The sequence below is a fragment of the Phyllostomus hastatus genome, unplaced genomic scaffold (genome assembly GCF_019186645.2).
Source record: "Phyllostomus hastatus isolate PE091 unplaced genomic scaffold, TTU_PhHast_1.1 phas_contig_80, whole genome shotgun sequence".
Taxonomy (NCBI): domain Eukaryota; kingdom Metazoa; phylum Chordata; class Mammalia; order Chiroptera; family Phyllostomidae; genus Phyllostomus; species Phyllostomus hastatus.
Window position 1 is genome coordinate 39,575,767 of NW_025333960.1, and position 22,280 is coordinate 39,598,046.

The following is a 22,280-nucleotide window of genomic DNA, read 5'->3' on the forward strand; positions in this document are numbered from 1 at the left end:
CTGTGTCTGAATATCCTTTTTATTTTTAAATTTAATTTATTTATTCTTAGAGACGGGAAGGGAGGGAGAAAGAGAGGGAGAGGAACATCAATATGTGGTTGCCTCACATGCGCTTCCTACTGGGAACCTGGCTTGCAACCCAGGTACGTGCCCTGACTGGGAATTGAACCAGTGACCCTTTGGTTCGCAGTCTGGCACTCAATCCACTGAGCCACACCAGCCAGGGTTATTTTTTACTTTTAAAGAAGGACACCAGTCATTGGCTTTAGGGCCCGTCCTATCCCGGTGTGACTTCAACCGAATCACATCTGCAAAGACCCTACTTCGACATAAGGTCACGTTGACAGGTACCAGGGGTGTAGACTCCGGCACATCTTCCTGGGAGACACTGTTCAACCCACAACAGAGTGGCAGGTGCCACCAGTTCTGTGGTGCTGCAGAGGGGACATGGATCACACAGGGTCACCCTGGGGGAGGATCCTGCGTGGTATTTAGGTTGGAAACTCGGTGCTCTGCTGGTCGGACTTGGACTTTTTGTAACAGATTGCCCGTGATGATTTCTGTGTGTGTGTGTGTGTGTGTGTGAGAGAGAGAGAGAGAGAGAGAGAGAGAGTGTGTGTGTGTGTGTGTGTGTGTGTGTGAGAGAGAGGGAGTGTGTGTGTGTGTGTGTGAGAGAGAGAGAGAGAGTGTGTGTGTGTGTGTGTGTGAGAGAGAGAGAGAGTGTGTGTGTGTGGTGGTGGGACAAAGTCAGATGGGCCTTCTTTTAAGATATAACCATATTTCAACCTAAGGTCAGGGAGAAACACCGAGAGGTTGTTTTTTTTTTTAACTTTTTGCCCTTGTCCCACCTGCAAAGTTAAGTCCTGCAGCTCGGGGGCCTTGCCTGCTCGACGCCCTTCTCCGCCCCTTGCACTGGCAGGCTTGCTCCCGTGCTTCGCTGAGGGCCGGCGCCTTCTGCTGCTGCTGTTCTGCTCACCCTGGAAGTTCCCTGCTGCTCCAGCCCTCCTGCCCTTTGTCTGGCCTCTGCCCGCGGGCAGACTTTCAGAGTCAGCATTTCAGAGTCGGCGTTTCAGCGGGCAGCAGGGTGGGCAGCGTAGTCTCTAACGCCTCGGAGGTTTGGGCTCTGGGCCCGCAGGTGGGGAGAAGCCTGGAGCTGAGGCTCCATATTTAGTCTGGAATCCAGTCCCAGCTGCTGCTCAGAGGCAACAGTGGGTGCCAGGAAGGGCGGAGCACCAGCCCAAGCCCAGCGGCCAAGGCCTGCTGTGCAGCACAGCTGGGACAAAGCCCGGTCCGTCTGTGCCGGGCCTGCCCGGAGCCGACTGCCCCTTTTCCTGCCTAGACATCGACCAGGAGGCCCCGGGGAAGGCGACCGTGAGGAAAGTGAACCGATACCTCCCCATCTGAAGGATTAGACCCGCAAAGGGCCCCCGAGGGGAAAGAGGCCAGTGCTTCTTTTCTCTCCAGAGGAGCCTGGGCTGGCCCAGAGAGGGGACTTGCCCAAAGTCGTAGAGTTAGTTAACAGCAGAAACAATAGGTTTGGGTGCCTGGCTTCCAGATCCTGAGCCTTCCCCTGTGCCCAGGAGGCCATGCTGCCAGCAGGCTAGGGGTCCCTCCAAGCACCGACTTTACCAGATACCGGGAAGAGGACGGCCAACACCCCTGGCAGCACCCCGGGTCAGAAAAGACAGACGTCCACTTCAGGTGTCTTCTTGCCTCCCTCTCCGTGCCACTCTCCAGTCCCCATTGGCCTCTGCCACTCCTTACCTGCCCCCACCCCCATTGAAACCTGCTGGGTTAGTCATTGACACTGTAGTATGAATGTCCTCTCCCAGGGGAGCTTGGACAGTTGTCACAGACTGAGACTTGGAGTCAGGCAGACATCGCGTTCCAGAGCATGCTGTGAGGGGCATGTGGGCGGAAACAGGTGGGCCTTGGGCTTGGAGGCAGCTCTGGTCCTGCCCTGTCTCCTCACACTCAGAGCCTCTCAGTTCCCGTCTGGTTCCTGTCCTGTCTCCCTAGCCCACAGACTGGCCCCTCATCCCATGTTCTACAGGCCAGACCTGCTCAGGAGCCAGTCCGATGGCCTCGCTAATTCCAGGGTCCTCCCTCCAAACCGCTTCATGGGTCCCAGCAGGCCGTGGGTGGGCCGCCCTCGGGGGTGTGCCAGCTGCTCCAGGCACAGGCCTGAACCTCTGAGCAGGACACGTGGGAAGGGATAGTTTTAGCGACCTGAAGAGCTCAGCACCGTAATGGGAGAACCCATGACCCTATGTCCACGTGCCCTTACGTGCTGTGTGGCTGTTGTGTCTGGACCTTGCTGGGCCTCAGTTTCCTCATCTCTAAGGTAGGGAAGAGAGTGTATTTAAAGGCTTAGCTCCCAGTAGCCACTCGCATAATTATCATGATGCCTGTTGCCTCCACGAGTCCTCCCAGCAACCCGGGAGACAAGCAGGGCAGTGCTGTCAGCCCCAGTGGACAGAATCAAAAATGGTGGTGGGGTAGGAAATGGACCCCCCCACCCCACCCCCCACCTAGTCCTTCGGGCTCCTGCTGCTGTCTTCTTTCCACTAAAACGCCTGGCAATTTCTGCGGGTTCCAAGAGTGGTTCTCTACCTTGCCTCAGTTCACCTAAACACCAGTGAGTAAATCATCATGAAGCTGTCACCTGCGAGGCACCTTCCTTCTCAGGGCTGGTTTTGAAATAGCTCTCCCTGGCATTCCCTGAACAGGGCGAGGAGCGGATGCCTGGCCTCCACTCAGCAGAGCAGCCACAGGTCTCAACTGCTCAAGCGCAGCAAATGGATTAATAACTGGCGTGAGGCTGCCATTCCCGTGATGTGCCACTTTTGTCACTGTTAACAGTCGGAGGCTGTGTGCCAGCAGAGGGCTCCGGGAGGAGTGGACGGGAGGGCCTGGCACTGCTGAGGACAGCAATTAGCAGGGAGTGGCTGGTACTAATCGCTCTGATCAGCCGAGCAGGAGCCAGGCCTGCCGTTGCACAGGCCCCGTTTGGCCGTGCAGCCCTGGGGAAAGAACAAAGGGAGTCACTGCAAAACTTTGGAGGCCTGTTCTCCTTCTAGAGAGGCTGGCCACTGCCAGAGCTGGGGATGGTGGGCGACCAGGAGCTGGGGGTCCCAGAGGCAGATGGGGCCCAGCCAGGCGGGACCCGTTCCCTGTGCCCAGAGCCTACTTCCTGCCTCTGGTTGAGCGAGCACATTTTTAAATGAGCCTAGAAAGTTTTCTCCTGTCTGCTTGACCCAGGAGGCCTCAGTGGCCAGGAAGACTGTGGCAGCGTGTGTCCAGCCGAAGCGTGGCACCTCTCAGGGTTCTGGAGGAGACTCCCGGAGGGGACCCTCTCAGGTCCATGCGCACTCGGCAGAAAGACACAGGAAGCCCCTCCGATAGGTGCTCGCCCGGAGAGCAGGGCTTGCAGGCCCAGCAGGTTCTTCCCAGGAGACTTTGCTGCAAAGGGCAAATTTATAGGGCTCGGCTGAATCAAAGCAAAATTCTCTTAATGATCATTATTGTTATCATTTCAGTATTAATAATATGTGTTAAGGGTTCTTCTGTATTTCAGACCTGATGTGTATGTTTTTAACAACCCTGGGAGATCAAAACAAGTGAAGAGGAAAGAAAAGGTATTGTTCTAGGTGTAGACGAGGGGGCCTAGACATGCTGGCGACTGACGCAGGGCACAAGCCAATGTGAGGACCTGCCTTTGCCTCCTGTGGGGCTGGGGCCAGGCCAAGTGGCTGCAGGAACTCATTCAGATCCTTCTCTCTGGGTGCCTGGCATTCAGTTACACAGCACGTGACAGAAGCTCCTGAAACATTACTTAGGGGACTCTCCTATCAACTAGATGACATAGGCCATAGAGGTGAATGCATTCACCTCTCCCGCATCACAGGTGCTTCCTGGGACAGCCACCAGCCCGCTCCCGAAATGGCAGTGGAGAGGGAGGGAGTTTATTTGGCAGCCGGGCCGTGCCCCAGATCAACGTGGCTGCAGGCGGGGCTGCCCTCTTCCTGTGCATTGGCCGGGGAGATGCCTTGTTCCTGGGCCTGCGGGCGTCGTGGGTGTGTGTCCCTTGCAGGTGCTCAGAGGGGTGGATGCTTGGTGAATGCTTGGCTGCCGCTGTTCTTAAATTCTTATTTTAAACAAGAGACCCTGCATTTCCAGTTTGCACTGGGCCCTGCAAGTGATGTAGCCTGTTTGCTCAAGGTCCCACAGCTGTTGGGGGCACGAGGCCTGCATTCCTCACTGTAGTCTTTGGGGTCTGTCAGCTGGCCTAGCTGCTGGGTAGGGGCCAGCAGAGGCCGAGGTCCCCCACTGTCTATGGGGCTGGCATGTATGGCAGCTGCACGCAGAGGCCAGGCAGCTGAGCAAAGTCAGACAGGATTTCCGGAATGAGCGCACACATTCTCCGGCTGCCACTCGCACCCCTTCCTCCCCCCTCTACCCCCCAGCCCTCTTCCTCATCACCTGGAAACACCATGTGCACCATGCGACCTTGATGGAATAGGGCAGGGGGCCAGAATTCCCCCACCCACAAAAGACAGGCTCCCCCGCCCACCCGACCCTGTCCTGCAGGTGACGCCATCCGTGCTTCCCCTAGAGTTCGTTTCTGTTGGATGAAGACAAGAATTATCTGAGGAATGCGGGCCACACTCCTGAGGGCTTCCTCAGGCCACAGCCGGTCCCGAGAGCTCATTTGAGCCCAGCGGTCCTTGGGAATGCAGGACCTCCCCCAATGCTTGCCCACACCCTGCCAGAGCACGGTCCTTGCCTGGGGGTCAAGTTCAGCAGCAAAACCATTAGAGAGCTGAAGAGTGAGATTGGGATTGCGAACTCCAATTGCAAGCACTGTGGACTGCAGAAAGGGGAAATCGGGTTAGTGCCAACTTTGCTACCTGCAGCTAGTGGCCTCCAAAGTGGGGTGCACAAGCCCCCCCACCCAAAGATAATGTTAGAACTCATATGTGTGTGCATATATATATATATATATAATCTTTTAAATTTTAGTCTTGGGTCTGTTTTGTGATGCACAAAACGTGTGGCTGGGGCACGTGTGCACGCGTGTGTACTGCTCACGGTGTGTGGCAGGTGTGCTCACTTGCTGGGGCTGCTGGAACAAAGTGCCACAAACTGAAGGGCTTAAAGAATAGAAATTTATTCTCTCACACTTCTGGAGGCTACAAGTCCGCGGTCAAGGTGTTGGCAGGGTTGGTTCCTTCTGAGGCTGTGAGGGAGAGTCTGTCCCCTGCTGCCCCCTAGCTTTGGTGGTTGGCTGGCCATCTCTGGCACTTCCTGCCTTGTCGACACATTGCCCCAGCCTCTGTCTTGGTCTTCACGTGGCCTTCTCCCTGTGTCTGTGGGCAAAGTTCCCTTCTAGATGGGCCCAGTCATGTTGCGTTAGACGCTCATCCTCTTTCAGTGTGACCTCATCTTAATTAATTATGTCTGCAATGACCTTAGTCCCAAATAAGGTCACATTCCGAGGCATGGGGTGAGGACTTCGATGTGTGAACTTTGTGGGGGACATAATTCCACCTGGAGCAGATGGCATGCACAGCGAAACAGCTGGAAAACCCTGGCTTAGCTAAGCTGTTTGCTCTCTGCAGTCAGCTGACCCTGGCTGCGTGTTGGCCCAGCCACCTCCACGTCTAGTCAGCAGACCCCGGTCAATAACGGAGGCCTGGTGAACAGCAAGTGTTGCTGCCAGGGTTTGCTGCGCCCTGAGCCTCCAGTCTGCTAAGAAGAGGAGAGTCCTGCGTCAGAGGTGCAGGGCCCTGAGTGCCAGGCACGGGGAGAGTCCCCTGGGCCCTGCCCCTCTTCCTGGTCTTGACGCATCAAACCATAGTGAGCAAAAGAATTAGCACTGAGCAGTTGCAAGTGAAAGAACTTGTGAGTCCAGCCACTCCGGTGGTGGAGGTCAAGAGCCATGGTCTGTCGTGGCAGGAGCTTGGGTACGTCACAGGATTCTAGGACTGTACAGTCGGCAGGCGCCTTTGAGACCATCCAGTCCAGCCCTTTCATTTTCCTGACGAGGGGACTAAAACCAGAGGAGGGGAGAGTCTTGTCAGGGTTTCAGTTAGGATTAGGATCAGCAACTGTGTTAACTATCTGTTGCTGCGTAACAAATTATCCCCGGATGGCACACTTAGTTTCTTACACGTTTTGCTGGTCAGGAGTCCAGGTGCAGCCTAGCCAGGCTGTTGGCTTCCAGGGCCCCTCCTGAGGCTACAGTCAAGGTGGTGGCTGAGGCTGTGCCTGGTTGTGGGAGCATCTGCTTCCCAGCTCAGTCCTGTGGTCATTGATGGGGCTCAGTTCCCACGGGCTGTCGTGCTGAGGCACAGCTCCTCACTGGCTGTGGCCCAGCAGCCACCCATAGCTTCTTGCCATGTGGCCTCTTCAACATAACATTTTGCTTCATGAAAGTGTGCAAGCCAAGAAGGCAATAGAGAGTCTGCAAGACAAGTCACACTCTTTTGTAACCTGATCACAGAAGGGACATTCTGTCACTTCTGCCACATTCTAATTGTTAGAAGCAAGTCGCCAGGTCCAACCTATGCTCAAGGAAGGTGATTAAACAAGGCTGTGGATAGTAGAAAGCAGGGGTTGTTGAGTGCCATCTTAAGGAACTGCTTACCACAGCAGCATCTAATAGGAAACCCAAATGACAATAATTTAAACCACATAGAATTTATTTTTCTCCCATGTGAAAGAAATATAGAGGCAGGCATCTTACAGCTGGTATAGGGGCTTTGTCATCATCAGAGGCCCAAGCTCTTTCTGTTTTTCTGCTTTGCCATGTTGAATGAGTGTCTGGTATCCCCAGAGTTGCCTCGTGGTCTAAAAGGGCTGCCGGAGCTCCAGGTATCACATCCGCATTCCAGGCAAGAAGGAGAATGTGGGGAGGGCAAAGGGCATGTCAGTCTATTGAAAGTGTTTCCTACTCAGTATCTCCTTTATGCATCTCATAGGCCAGTACTTTCTGTAAAGGAGGCTGGGAAATAGTTTTTATCTGGGCACATTGTCTCCCCCAGTGTTATAAGGGTTTTTATTAAGGAAGATGGAGAGACTAGGTATTACAGATTCAACTAGAAGTGTCTGCCACTCTCACGACTGCACAACCTGCAGTCGAGAAGCCGGGTTTCTGGGTCTCACTGCATCGAGTGGCCCTTCTCCCATGTCCTGGTCTCCTGGGGGAGCTGTACGGGTAGAATAAGGGTCAAGCGTGGAAGGGTGAAACATTGGATGAAGAAGTGCAGTGCTGACTGGCCCATTTCATTTGCTTCCTCCCTCAGTCATCGAAGATCCCTTTGCTGATTTCTCTCCATGAGGCGGCAGGAAAGGAGGAAGGAAAAGACCTGAGCGGAAGACAGACATGGGGGTGGACAAATGACCATCCAACAGAGAGCCCACCAGAAAAGCAGTCGTGAGGGGAAGAGGCGGGCAGGCTGGGTCTTGAAGGGCAGATGGGAGCTGTCTGGACAGGAGCGGGGAAGGAAGCAGCCGGTGTGCTGACAGGCAGGTCCCGCCCCCTGGTCTAAGGGAGGGCCTCGCTGGGGTGTTCTCTCGTCTCCAGCCTGGGGCTGGAGAACTTGGGCTGTTCGGGGCAGGAGACCCAGTGGCCCGGGCAAGACAGGCCTGTACCTCAAGCAGGGCTCACACTGGGGCTTGTGGCACCATCTATTTTATTGCTTCTTCAACTTTTCCAGTCCATCCTCTGGCTCCTGGATTCCTTAGACCTGCAGTGGGCGTGTGTCAAGCTTCAGGCCCTGAAACTCTGGGCAAGTGGCAGAGGCAGGCAGGAAAACCCCAGCCCAGGATACTGGGGAATGAGGGGAAGTTCCGGGATCTTACCAGGGTTCTAGGTTTCTCCCACGTGGAGACCTAAGGAGTATCACAGTCATCCCCCTTGATCAGCTTAAGCTCTGATTGACTTACACATCACAGGAGAACAACCAAAACCACACAGTGTAGCCTGTGAACCTCTGTTCATTCACACATTTCAAGATTTCAGAGGCCTCGGTGTGAGGAAGTCATTAGCAAGGAGGGAAGGTGTGGCAGGCACCTCTCGGCACTGGGGCGAAGGTGACACCATCCAAGGAAGCTCAGACGTGCCTGAAGCCTGCCGCCCTCCAGCTCCATACACAGAATCACATGAGGGCCCCCAGGCCAGCAGGGCTTGCTGGGGGGAGCTGGGACTAAGCTCAGGGCGTGCGCCACCTCTGTGCATTGAAAAGTTTAGGATCGGAGCTTGGGAACATTATTTCCCTTTGGTATTTGCCAGCAGGAGAATCCACCTCTGGGAGGGAGGTATGTGCAATGGTGAGCTGGCGTTGCAGTGCGGACAGGCAGGCTCCTTACTTAGCACTGTGGCAAAGGGTAGGGGTCGGGTAGGGGGTGGAGGTGGGAATTCTGCAGCAACACCCAGAGCAAGAAGGAGGATGAGAGTGCCCATGACCACAGGGATATTTACTGAATATGCTGACATGATCCGCTTGAGTTAAACTACTTGATGGGAATTATCTTCCTCAGGGCCCACTTGCAGCCCCCAGCCTTTCCCCCCAGAAATCGGGGGCAACTGCCGTGGTGCGCTCAGGCCCCACCTCTGTCCCTGGAGAGTTTAGCAGATTCCAGATTAAGCAGTGACGAGTGGACGGGATGCTGCTCACCCAGCGGGGGCCCTGGTGCATTGCCAGAGCAGAAAATTACCTCTCAGCCAGTCAGCTCACGGATGCAGAACGGGCTTGCGAAACAACAGAGTCCCCGCAGGAGAGGTGTGAGCAGACAGCCCTGCGGGCCCGGGGTGTGGCGGTGCCTCACAGCGTGGCGTGCCCTGGTGCGACCAGTCACCCGAGTCCAGTCGCCCTGAGTCCGGGACGACAGAGGGCCCTCGGAGCTGGCCTTCTTGCCAGGCGATCAGCAAGCAGGAGAGACCCCACAGCCAGCCTATTTTTTCCTCTTAAGGTTTTTTTTTTTCTTACTTATGTAACAATGCTACAAGCACATTTTGGAAGGGGAAAAATAAAGACAATGTAGAAAAAGTAGTCCTAATCCCACCTGTGAGAGGTGTTTCAGGAATCTTGTTGTTTACAGTGGAGAGCAGACTCCGAAGGCTGTGTTCGTCCCCTCTGGTGACTCCGTGCCGACTCAGGCAGGGGCCGCCTCCCACTCTCCAGGCACCCAGGGCGTAGCCCAGGGCCTGTCATGCCCTGAGGAAGTGGCCTGTGTTCGTTGTGCTCCAGATCAAGGGCAGAGCCAGGGGAACACTGAAGGGACATTCCTTTGGCGCTATGAAAGATCAGCGTCCCCAGCTCTGGTCTTTGGCCTGTCACTACATACTAGACTAGAAAGATGGACTTTTTTTTTCTCCCTTGGATAGTGTTGGATGACATGGACAAATTCATCCTTACCTTCCTTCCCCCCCCCGCCCCCCACCCTGCCACCGACAATATTCCTGACCAGCCCTGGGTGGCCTCCTGTCCCATCTGTCCTGGCGAGGCTTGCCCCATTAGTTACGGCTTATACTGGCGTGTCTCTGGTGAGGCGGGACTCTGCTGGAACCTGAGACGTGCCCCCCTCGCCTCAGCTATGCAGGGGGGTGTTTCCACGGCCACTGCGCTCATGCCGTGAGGCCACACATTTCTGGTTCGGCGCTCGGCATGGCCTTGCATTCCGGCAATGTGTCTCTGGCAGTGTGTCTCAGCTCGGTGGAACTGGATCCGCCCTCACCTCGAAGGCTGTAGGCCCCTTCTCGTCCCGGCTGTGGCAGGATGTTTGAAGTTTTCATTGAAGCGAAGAGGACCCGACCTGGCTCACCTAGGTTAATAGCAGAGGGCCAGCTCTGCAATCCCAGGGTCACCAAAGGAAAATCTGTTTTCCCCTCCTGGATCCGACGCCCAGGAAGACTGACATCCTGCCAGGGTGCCAGCGCTGTGTTTGGGTGTTGAAAATCGATTCAGCAGCCTCCTGCGCTCTGGACACTGCATGCGGCAGACGCAAGGGTTTCTAACTAAAGGCCCACGAGGGCATTTCCAGGCTCTCACAGGGGAGGTGCCGGGCGGTGTCTCTCCAAGGGCCTCGCTCCCAGAGAGACTGCCTGGCTCCGAGGGAACACCTGGCCAGCCTCATTTACAGACACGGCACAATATTGTTGAGTGGCAGCCTGGGGACCAGCCTGTGGGGATTGGAAATGCAGTCTCCCAGCAGCTCCCAGCTAGCGGTCCCAGGTGGTATTGGAAAGACATTTCTCATCGTCTGTTTTTACGAGGCTGGTGGGACCAAGACCAACGACTTGTACCGATAGGTTACTCGTACTGTCAGGCATGCTCTAGAAACTGGGTAGTGGTTGTTTGTTTAAGTGAGAAAATGTATGACAAGCTGAGAGATGGCAGTCTCCTGGAGGTGGCCCGAGGGAGTTGAAGAAGCGTCGGCACAAATCTCGGCTACAGGGGTTGTATCCTGGCTGTTGCGTGTGTGTCGGGGCGGTGGGGGGGGCACATGTCTCCTGTCGGCTCCCCGCTTATGTTTCCTCACCTGTAACACAAGGGGCTGGATTGCCCATTTCCCAGTTTACTTTTCGCATGTTAACATGTCTGAAGCCAGGGTGCATCTTACTGTTGCTGGCCGCCGGCCACATGGCGGGCATGACGTAGCCGTCATTGCCGGGCCAGGCGTGAACGGGGTCCTGCTGCTCAGGCCGCCGTGACCTCAGGTGAGTTCTGTGCGTTGCCGGTGATGCACATGTTCAGCCTAATGATCATTTGGAGGTCTTCGAAAAGATCTCACCGTGCTTTATTACTGGCACTCGCTTAGAGTTACTGTGTATGCAGAAGGGCATGGGAACAGTAGCAGAGCATTGACTTGATACTAGGAAAGCAAGTATTCACTGTTGGGGGGGAAACTGCAATCTCGTACTTGGAAAACGCCATGTGTTGCTGGTCTCACGCGTGCTGAGCAGTGCCCTCTCCAGAGGCGGGAGACATCCCCGAGTCCCTCAGCAGAGGTGAAAGGAGCCCACAGCCACGGGAGGCTGCTGGGACCCTCGTCTACGCGAGGCCGTCACAGAGGCCTTACGTCACAGTTTAATTGGCAGCATTGTTTTTCTTCGTGGCTCATAAAATCACGGTGGATCTTACAGCTGACGGCTTTGCTTTCAAAGGTTTCTCCTGGCTTTCATATACGATCGTTACGGTTGTGTTTTTCTGTCAGTTAGGGCACGCTCACAAAAATAATCCTGTCACATTCCTCTCACGTGGCGGTGCTGCTCCTCCGAGACCCACAGCACTTGGCTCGTGATACCAGCTGTCTGGTGACTTTCCTGCCCTACCTGTTGTGTCCCTAGCACCTAACACCAGGCTTGAGTAGGTACTTTTTTTTAATGAATGGGTGGGCGAATGTATGAATGAATGGCTGGGTGGATGGTGGACGGATGGGTGGGTGGGTGATGGACGGATGGATGGGGGTGGATGGGTGGATGGAGCTGCTCCAGGAGGTGCACCCCCACCTTTGGTGAGGCAGCAGAATCCCTTCTGGGGAAGTTGCAGACTTTTCTCCCAGATCCAGTGGGAAATAGACTGAGTTTTTCAGGCTTTTCTTGTCGATGCACTCACAGCTTCAGATGATTCTCCCCAGTACATGGCTCCCTGGAGAGTTCCCCAAGATAATCATCCAGAGGTTCCGACCCAAGGCCGTCACCCTGGAGGCAGTGTGTGCAGACACGCTGGATTTTTGAACAACCTGATTGAGGTGTAATGCACATGTCCTACAGTTCACCTGGTTAAAGTGTGCTGCTAAATGGTTTTCAGTGAAATTACAGACATGGGCTCCCACAGCTGATTTTAGAACATCTTCATCACCTCAAAAAGGGAGCTCACACCCTTCACTATCGCCACTACCACCCCACCCACCTCTCCCTTCCCCCGTCCCAGCCCTAAACAACCACCAGTCTACTTTCTATTTCTATAAATGTTCACATTCTGGATGTTTCGTATTAGTGGATGCGTATAAATGGAGTCACAATGGTGTTAAAGTTCATTCATGGTTTAGCATGTATCACTACTTCATCCCTTTCTATGGCCAAATAACGTGTCACTGTATACCCACCACAGTTCATGGACATTTGGGTTGTTTCCATGTTTTTACTATTATTAGGAAATAGATGCACAAGTTTTTGTGTGGACATGTTTCATTTCTCTTGGGTATATATGTATGTGTGTATGTGTGTGTGTGTGTGTGTGTGTGTGTGTGTATGTGTGTATATGTGTGTGTGTGTGTGTGTGTGTGTGTGTGTGTGTGTATACATATCTAGGAATAGAATTGCTGGGTCTTCTGTTAACTCTGTGTAGAATCGTTCGAGGAGCTACCAGACTGCTTTCCACAGTGGCCACACTGTTCATTCACTCCCACAGTCAGTGTGCCCGGGCCCTGGCTCCTCCGTGCCCTCACCCACGCTTGACTGAGCGACTCACAATGTCCTTTCTCCAGGAAAAGGCCCTCTTGTGCCCTCATGTCTGCACCTTCCTGTGTCTCAGTGGCGTGTGCCGCAGGCTGTGGGGGGTTTCTCAGTTCATTATCCACTAGGCCACCACTCGGCTCTCTCCCTGTGGTTGTGCCTGACTGCAGACCGCTCCTGCTATGTACGTGTGAAGAGGTTATCTGTTGCTACCGCACTCTAGTGGGTGAAATCAGCCTCAGCAATAATGGGACTGGGGAAGCTGAGGGCTGTGGACTGTGATGCAGAGCCATCCAGGGTCTGCCGCTAGGCGGGCTCTCTCTGCAAGGCACCTGGCTGCGTCGTGGCGTCCTTGCTGCAGCCGCCCCAGACTAGCCCTGGGGAGAGAGCTCCTAGGTCACAGAGACCCCGGATGGCCAACTCCTCAGGCCTCCTGCAGATAGCCCAGGGCTGTCCATCCGTCCGTCTTCTACAGAATCGTACTTTGTGCGAGGCCCTGAAAGTATGTGATGACAAGAAAGATAAAACAGTCCCTGCCTGAACACTGCCTTGCAGCAGGTTCCCAGCGGAAATGACTTGGAGCGCAGACTTCCTGGCTGCCTGTGCCCTAGCTGCTTGGCCTCAGCACGTCACAGAGGGAAGCTCTTGGGGAAACCAGCTCCAGGAGAACTCCCATTCGTGGGCCTTCACCATGCCCTTGGCCAACAGCTCTCCTCTCTGGCGTGCCAGTCCATCACCGCAGACCCCTGTAACTGGGGCTTTGTGTTCCACTGCGAAGAAGACCCAGCTGGGAGTAGGAATAGCCCGGCCTGGGGGCCTCCAGGCGAAGGCAGTGGCTGCCGCGCCAGGAACCGGGGGTCTGTCCTTTTGTTTTCTGTGGGTTTTACACTCCTGGGCTCTGGCTGTTCTTTATCTCCCTGTGGCTCAGAGGACACTGGGGGAGAGCTCTAAGGGCCCCGATGAGTCCCCCCCACCACCCTGTTGGTGGCCATCTAGGGCCTCAGGCATCGTGACTGACACTCACCAGCTGCTCTGGCAGAGAGGGGCCCACCCAGCCTTGCTGTGTTAGCTGCACCCACGGCTGCTGTGCCTCCCGTCTCTGCCTCCCGTCTCTGTGCCCATCGGCGGCCAGCAGCTCCCGTCTGCTAATACCGAAGAGGACAAAACATAGTTACCTGCTGGTCATGTGCTCGTTTTGGGAAACCCATCCTCAAATACTCACTGCTTAACTAGACATCTAGTGGGCCCAGGCCTGGCTCCCAGGGAGCAAGAGGAGGAGCAGACACATGCTGGGCCTCCAGGAGCTCTCGGTGTAGCTGGGGAAGGAGGCCGCCCCTCTGACCACTTTTATATATCGAGGGCTGAGCTGGAGTGCGGTCGGGGCATTAAGGGGAGCGGCGGGACAGCCCTGTGCTTTTATCTGCCCCTTCTCGCCTCCCTGGAGGTACCCGGAAAGGGCGCAGCTTTCCCGGGACAGAGCTCAGGCAGCGCTGCGTCCCGTGGTTGGCTGTTTTCTTTGCTTCCAGCGCAGCCCTGTCCTTTCTCAGGGACACGCCCTGCCTCCACCAGCTGCGGCTGACTTCAGCCAGGTTGGTGTTGAGTCCTTCCCGGAGCCTTTCTTTTTCTTTGCAGTGATTCTGCATATTTCTGTGTTGGACTGTCATGTACTGATTTCACACTGTAACTCCCAGGGGACAGTTCTAGTTCTTGACTTCCAGGTTCTTAGGGACACCTGTCATTTTTGGTCTATGACTCATCTGCAGTTACTTCCTCATGGGGATCTCAAACTCAGATGCCTGTGAGGGCCAGGCAGGTGACATGTGAGTGAGCACCCAGCCATGTGAGAATGATGGCTGTGGGCAGCAGGAAGACATTAAGGAGTGCTGAGGTCTGTGGAGAACTAGCAGTTCCATACCCTGTCTGAAGGGGTCAGCACTGCTCAGCTCTAGCCAATGGCTGCAGTGTGGGGAGGTAGGCCAATGTTGCTGCATCTCCCCCTCACACACTTTTTTTTAGTTCTTTTTCCTAAAAATATTTTTTCTTTTGATCTCCCAATTTCTAAAGAAAATCAGAAATGTGGGTTTTGTTTTTTTTTAACATGAAATGTTTTGATTTTGAAATGTTGGCTCAAATATTTTTAAAATACTGAATAGGCAAAATAAAACTCACCGTGGTCCAGCCACAGCCCCAGACGGGCATGTACCATCTCTGCTTTGTGGTTATGCTCCGGTGCAGCTAGTCATCCAAGGCAGGGGCAGAGGTCAAAGGCCCCATGAGCAGCTGCTTTGGGTGCTCCGAGGGGTGGGGGTCACTGTGAGCTGGAGCGGTCAGGGTGGTCCAGGAGGTGGGCTGGAGCTGTTGCTAAGGATGAATAAGGGAGAGGGGAAGGGGCGCTGTTCTCAAAGGGAGCCAGCTCCGCCCTCCCAGCCCCGGGCCAGGCCTGAAGGGTTGCAGCCCTGCTGAGGGTCAGCCACATGGAACCTGTTCCCAGCCCAGGTTCCGAGACCCCCATTGGACTCCTGGGAACTGCTCGACACTGTCACTGCTCCAGCTGGGCTCTAGTTCAGGAAGTTGTTGCCAAGAGAAAGAGATCTGACTGAGGACCCTGGTTACCCCAAGAGAGACACTGGAGAGAGAGTGTCACCTGAGAAGGAGGCCCTCAGGTACCCGGCCGCCATGCTCAGAGGAGCTTCCCAGCCTTCACCTGAGGTGCTCTCACAGGTACATTGCCAGGTTCAGAGCAGGACACTGTTGGTCTCCCTTCCCAGCATGCCCTGCGTTGGTTTTTACTCCTTGTCTGTCACCTCAGAAGCTTTTGGAGGCCAGTGGTGGACCCACCCATCTACCCCCAGAGCCCACAGAGGGGAGAGCATGAGTCTCCATGAGTCAGTCCATGCGGGTCGGCAGAGCTGAAGGTTAACCCAGGAATTAGAATACAGAAAAGGGCCAAACCGAGGCCCGTCCAGGGCACGGGGCAGGGGCCGGTGGGGTGTCATTAAGGAGTAGTGGGGTCTGTGGCTAGCTGGAATGCAGAAACAGCAGTGATCAGTGATATCCAGAGTGTCCAAGGGGGCTTCATGGAGAAGGTGTGTCCGGAGCTGGACCCAGAGGGAGAGGGTGCAGTCTGGAGAGGTGGGGGGACAGAGTGGACGGAGGGCAACAGGGGTGGACCACACCCGTGGGTGAGTGCGTGCTTGCCGAACGTCTGGCTGTGTTGGGCACGTTCCCCTGCGTTCTCTCACGTAACCCTCACCACGCTTTACCAGGGGCCCTTGCATCGTCAGTCTGCTTTAGAGACGAGAAAATAGGCCGCCCCAGGTCACCGAGGCCAGCAGTGGATTGGCCAGCACTGGAACCAAGCATTGGAAACCATAACCATTATGTTCCCCCGTCTTGGAGCTGGGGGCATGAGGAAGCCACCGGGCTCCAGCCAGGGATGTGGCTGGCTGGCCAGTAACCCTCCAGCTTTGATATTTTATCTGCCCTGTGTGACTTCATCTGTGACTTCCATGATTCCTGGTGCCAGGAGGGGATGGCGTACAGCAGGCGCTCAACACCTGTTGGGGTAAATTGCCTTGAGGAGGCTCTTGGGGTCAGGTGACCTTGGTGGCTGGTAGGGAGGGGCATTGGTCCACTCCCAGCACGCTGGGCCTTAATGTCCTAAAAGCTGGGAGGGACTGGGGGTGAGCCTGGGCCCAGTGGCAGGGGCAGGAGTGCCGAGGAGGCCCACCCTGGGAAGGAGGGTGCTGGGGTAGGTGTGGGACAGCCGGGAGCCACCGCCCAGGCTGTGTCCTGGGTTTGGGGTCATGAACAGTATAGGATGGAGTGTGGCCTCAGGGACCATGCCATCTTGTCAAGACAAGATAAAAACCCATAAAAAATTCAGGAGCAGGACGAGAGTTGGGTAACAGCACGGGGGCAGGTGGGAAGGTGTCGGGAGGCAGCCGGTGCCCAGTGCCAAGGGAGCAGGCTGGGGGTCAGCGCAGGGAGCCCGTGGAGGCTCCTGTGGGACTTGAGGGCTCAGGGGCAGAGCAGGCCTGGACAACGGGGACGTCCAGGGACGAAGGGGGGGCTGGGCCTCCCAGAGCCCACGCCGTCTGCCTGTGTGCAGGCCTCCGCAGAGCCAGGGAAACGGCTGTGTTGGGGTCTGCCCCCTGAGGGCTCGTCCCCATCAGGAGCCTGCGACCTGACCTGACGTGTCCCCTGGCAGACTACTAAGGAGGCCACCCTCACCCTGGCAGGGCACTTGCTCCCTCTCCCTGTCGGGGGCACCAGCCACAGTGGGTGTGCCGAGGAAAGGAGGACTCACAGCAAATCCCATGCCTCCCTGGCCGGTAGCGACCGGTCCCCTCACCTTGGAAGCCCGTCCAACTCCTCGGTTCCTACTCCGCATCCACTGCATCAGAATCTGCGTCCAACGAGGTTGCCGGTGTTTCGTACGCAACTTGAAGTTTGGGACGCACTGCTCTGGGCCGCTTAAACTCTTATTTTTTTTTAAGATTTTGTTTGTTTATTTTTAGCAAGAGGATAATGGAGGGAAAAAGAGAGGGTGAGAAACATCAGTGTATGAGAGAAAGACCCATCGGTTGCCTCTCACAGACCCCCAACTGAGGACCTGGCCAGCAACCCAGGCATGTGCCCCAACCGGGAATTGAACCAGCAACCTTTGGGACCGTGGTACAGCATCCAACCCACTGAGCCACAGTAGGCAGGGCTGGGCCACGTAAACCCCTAAGACCACGCCTCTCAGAAAGCAATACCGTTTCCATGCGTGGGTGGAACAGAAGTCCCGTGGAACAGTTGTCCCACTCACAGTGCACGTCACTCGTGGGCATTTTCGATGTAGTTCTGTCTCCAATGCGGAGGTCACGATTTTGTTTTACACTGTGTACTCTACGGCCCACGAAATCCCTGACACCCGCAGTTTGAAAAAGAGTATGTACCTCGCTAACACCTGTCTGATGTCAGAGTGACAAGGGTCACATTTGAGTGTGTGTGGGGGGGACAGTCAGTGATTTAGAGGACACCAGGTATCCTGGACTCCTGAGGCAGAAAATGTTGCCACTTTCTGATCTTTCCCGTGTCCGGTGGTTGGAGACCCGAGGATCCTGGCTGCAGAGGCGTTGGTGGAATTCCCCTTTTCTTTGGCCCACACCTAGACATGTCCCAGAGTCCTGGGGTCATCACTGACAGGGACAGCCGAGCACAGGACTGCAGTTGCAAGGAAAAGGCATTGTCCCTGGAGTCCCATTTAGGCAGGAGGTGGAGCGTGGGCTGGACTTGGAGGGGCAGGCTGGCAGCGGACATCATGAAGGGGGTCCCATGGCTCCCTTGGGGAGAGCTGTGGACGAGCTCTGTCCCCAGCAGGCAGCATGGCCTGTTCTGGCCCGGCCCTGCCTGACAGCCTTGTTGCAGGCTCTGGGAGGTGTCAGTTCCCAACTCCGTGTAGAGGCAGGAAAGGGAGAGAGGATGGCCTGTGCGTAACAGGCTCACCAGGAGACAATTGCTGGAGGATAGCTCCAGGGAGCAAGGCTGTGCTGCTGCTGGAGGCAAGGGAAGGGACCCTGGGGAAGGCCGGTGGATGAGATTCAACACAAGGTGAGCAGTGGGACCGTGCTGGGGGGCCCTGCTGTCCACCCACAACTCGGTGTGCCCACCTCCATCTTTGTTCAGAGCTGCTCTCCTGGTCGGATGGGTGGGCGGACCCACAGGCCCCAAGGCTGCTGAGCTCAGGAGCCCAGAGCAGGCCCCTCTGTGGCCCTGCATAGGTCCCCTGAAGCTGGCCTGGAGTCCAAGAGAGGCTGGGCCCCTGCAGCAGCCAAAGGCAAAAACAAACCAACCAATCATGCATCAGGAAGGCAGAAAGTCTGGAATGCAGAAACAGAGATCTTCGAGGGCTTCCTCTGTAAGGTCCCAGAAGGGCGGGGTGCCTGGTGAGTTGCCTGGGAAGGGCCTGAGGGAAAGGCCTGATGAAGGTCAAGGGAGTGCATGCTGCCTCCTCGCAGGCCCTGGGAGGGTGGATTCCCTAGAGGCGGGCTGGTGGCGGAGAAGCAGAAGTCTCTCATCTGGTTTGCAGGTCACTGAATTTATCTTGGGAACTGTGGGAGGAGGTAATGCCTCTTAGTGCCTTGGCTGTTCTTAAAGGGATTGGCCAAATTTATAGCTACTAATGCCATTTGTTGCTGGGTGGGAGGAAAGGATGCTGAGCTGGCTGGGAAGGTTCCAGCTTCTTGCTTCTGGGCCCTCTGTTTGCCTCCAGACCTCTAGGTCTGGTGGTACCAGACTCAAAGGCAGGTAGGGGCGGGGGCTGGGGGTGCAGAGACTCCTGGCCTCAGGCCGGGAGCCCCATGCCGTCAGCAGAAGCACCTTTGCTGAGTGCCAATTGCCAAGCAAGCCGTATCGCTCTGGGCAGAGGGCAGCAAGGAGGAGGTCCACCTGGGTCTGGCCAGGGAGGACATGGTGTTTTTGTTTCTGGCCTTAAGAATAGTTGGCCAGGCTCACCCAGCTGTAGTGACAAGCATAGAACACAACTGGCAGTTGCAGGGGGTGTCCTGGGCCCCTGGGGCTGGGACAAGGTCCCTTAATAACACCAGGGGGGGAGTGAGGGCCACCTCTTTCACCAGACAAGTGTAAGTGGGCCTAAGTCCTGTCTGGGAAGCACACCCAGGAGTCCCCCCACCCTTCCATTTCCTCTGCACACCCAGGCCCACCCCCCTGCCTGCAGGCCCAGTGCTGCTTGCCCTTTACAGCGAAGAGCAGCCTCAGCACTTTCCCCACTCCCGCTGCTTCCCTTTTTGTCCTCCAGGGCCGCCACCTGGTGGGGATGGGGGCAGGGCAGGCCTGGGACCGGGTCTCTGCTCTGCAGGGCTGTGCTGACTACAGAGCTGCACCATGGTGTCTCTTGGCTTCCTTCTCGTCCCTCTTTCTTCTCCCTCTGGTCCCACCCCGCTTGTCACTTTCATTGGTCATTAAAACAGAAGCTTCTCTTGCTGACTCTCAGCTTAGCCAGCAGCCCAGCTGCTTGGGGGTTTCCCATCCTGCTCTTGAAACTGAGCTAGGAGGACACCTCCTCAAAGCACAGGCAGGAAGGGAGTGGAACAAACCCTGGAGGAAAGATTCCCCTTATTTCCCTGCGTCTCCACCAGCCTGAGAGTTTACTCGGGGCCTCCTCACTCTTTTTGCCTTAAAAATGGGGCAGAACTTGTAGGTACGTCCCCCCAAAAATGAGAAAGACTCAAACAGGTACGTGTGCAGCCATGTTCATAGCCGCACTACTCACCATAGACAAAGGTGGACAAATGGGTGGACAGAACTCGGGCTACACACACACTGTATCATCATTGTATACGATGTATTATTTAGCCACAAAAAGGCATGGAGTTCTGATGCATGCTGCCACATGGAGAACCCTGAGGACATGATGATAAGAGGAATGTGCCACCCACAAAAGGACAAATACTGTGTGACCCCACTCGCACGAGGTTCCCAGCAGAGACAAACTCACAGAGACAGAAGGGCGAACCGCGGGTGCCCAGGGCTCAGGAGGTGGAGTGAGGGGCTGATGCTTAATGGGCACCGGGTTTCTGTTTGGGAAGAGCAAGAAGTTCTGGAGGTGGACGGTGATGGTGGTTATACCTCCATCGTGAATGCTGTTAATGCCACTGAACTGTACACTTGAAAACGATTATAGCCCCGGCTGGTGTGGCTCAGTTGGTTGGAGCGCCATCCCATAAACTGGACAGTAGCAGGTTTGATTCCCGGCCGGGGCACATGCCTAGGTTGCGGGTCTGGTCCCCACCAGGGTGTTAATGGGGGGCAGTCGATGTTTTCTCCCTCCTGTCTTGCTCAGAGAGAAAGCCGGGTGGCTCTTCGGCTGAAGGAGGGGCTTCTCGGCTCTCTGTGTGGGACTCGTCCTGTAATGAACAAGGGAGCCCCAGTGACAGGTCAGCCTGGTCTCCCCTCAGAAAGCAGAGCTCCTGGAAGCTCCCCAGGAGCAGGGAGTGACATGGGAGGGGCAGAGCCAGACCAAGGGGTGTGTGGGTCTGGTCACCATTGTGGGACAGCACCTCAGAACTGTCACCTGAGAGACCTTTTAAAACAGGAGTGTTTGTTTGCCCGGGCGTGTCAGCTCCTCGCACTTCCAGAGTGCAGGTGTCCGCGGGCGTGGGTCAGTGGAGCCGGCAGGCTGTTGGGTGCATGAATCTGGGCAGCTGTGACTGGAGGGAGAAGGGCCGCTGAGAGGATGTGACACAGATGTCCAAGACAAGTGTCCAGGGAGGGCGGGTCTTCCTTTTTCCCTCTGGCCACCAGTATTCTGCAGGGTGGGAATGGGACTTAATGCCTACCCCTTCCCTCAGGAAGCCAGTGTGGGTGTGGGGCTCCCTCGCAGGTGTGGCCCCGGGCGAGGCTCACATGCATCTGGGAGAGCCCGGCAGAGCCGGACAGAGGCTGCGGCTGGAGGCAGAGCTGGGGACGCCATCCTCTTGGAAAAGCTCCCTTCAAGCTCCTGCAAAACCCAGTCCTCCACCTCTACCTGTGAAGCCCCAGATAAGATCCGAAGTCACTGAAGAATAATGGGCACGGCCTGAGGTGCCACCTTTTCCTGCAGGCGGCTCCTTTCAGCCCTGTCTGGACATCAGTCTTACTGTGCCGTGGGCTGCGGCCAGCAGCCGGGCAGGGGCCCAGCCCTCCAGAGCCCAGCATCCCCGTGCAGAGTGAAAGGCACACACCCAGCACTCGGATTCACTGTGCACTGGAAGGGCAGTGGGGACTGGAAAAGGGGAAAATGCCCCGAGGGCCTGAGCAGGCTGCCAGGGAGTGGGATGGAGAGGCAGTGAGGTGTAGGCGGACCTGGAGCTTTGCTGTGCCAGCTTGGGCAAGTTACTTAGCCTCTCTGAACCTCTGTTTTCTAAGTTGTATAATTATACTGATTTCATAGAGTTGTTACAAGCGGTGAAGGCATATCAAGTGCTGAGAGGCAGAGAAGAGTGCCTGGCACGTGATCTGGGAGCATACGCATCAGTTATTAGTGGAAGCCGCAGCATTCATGCCCATAGACCAAGCCTGGGCGAACCCTTTGCCCACTGGCCGCCTCTAAACCTGGGCACTGGGCCAGTTGCCAGATGGCCTCAACGGCCCTATTCTAGCATTCTGCGGGTGTGCTAGATCGAGCTCCCCACGGCCCCGCACAGCTCCCCTGCAGCTGGCCTGGGGTCCAAGGGGGCCTGGGCTCCTCGCAGTAGCCAAAACCCAAACAACCGAGTCAGGAAACCAGTTGAAGGGGGTGCGTATCCACCACTGCCAAGCCAGCCTCTAGGACGGCCAGCACGGGTGCAGGGGAGTCAGCGTTCGTGCACTCGGCAGCGTTTCTGGAACCCAGTGTGCCTTCCCTTGCCCTGCTTGGGAGCCACTAGTTAAAACATCAACAAACCCTTCATCGTTGGCGAATAACTGTGTTCTAAAGGAGTTCTCAGCAATCCAAGGTTTTGAAATTCAGATGTTCCTTGAAACATACCAGGACCTTGTCTTTGTTATCGACCGTCATGGACTAGGCGCACGCAGCCCTCCGTGGCCTTGGGGCTCTGTGCACCCATTGCTCAGGTCCTCTGCACGTGTCCAGTGGTGGAGGTTTGGTCGACGGCTGTTCTGCCGGCTCTGATGGAGAAGCTGCACACCCACTGTGTCCTGGAGCCGAGTATGGTGTGGTCTAGATAAGGACCAACACCAAGCATCGAGCAGGTTACTGTGTTGGTCGGTTAGGGACGTTCCCTGCCTTCTCTAGCCTCAGTCTCCCTCTCCATACAGAGGAGTTACAGCG

General features: G+C 55.9%; 1 protein-coding gene across 3 annotated transcripts in view; it reads left to right on the forward strand.

The window, feature by feature from the left end:
- CTIF (cap binding complex dependent translation initiation factor) overlaps positions 1-22,280 on the forward strand; it is a 253,727-nt gene that overhangs the window by 41,379 nt on the left and 190,068 nt on the right. The gene's annotated exons all lie outside the window — the stretch shown is intronic.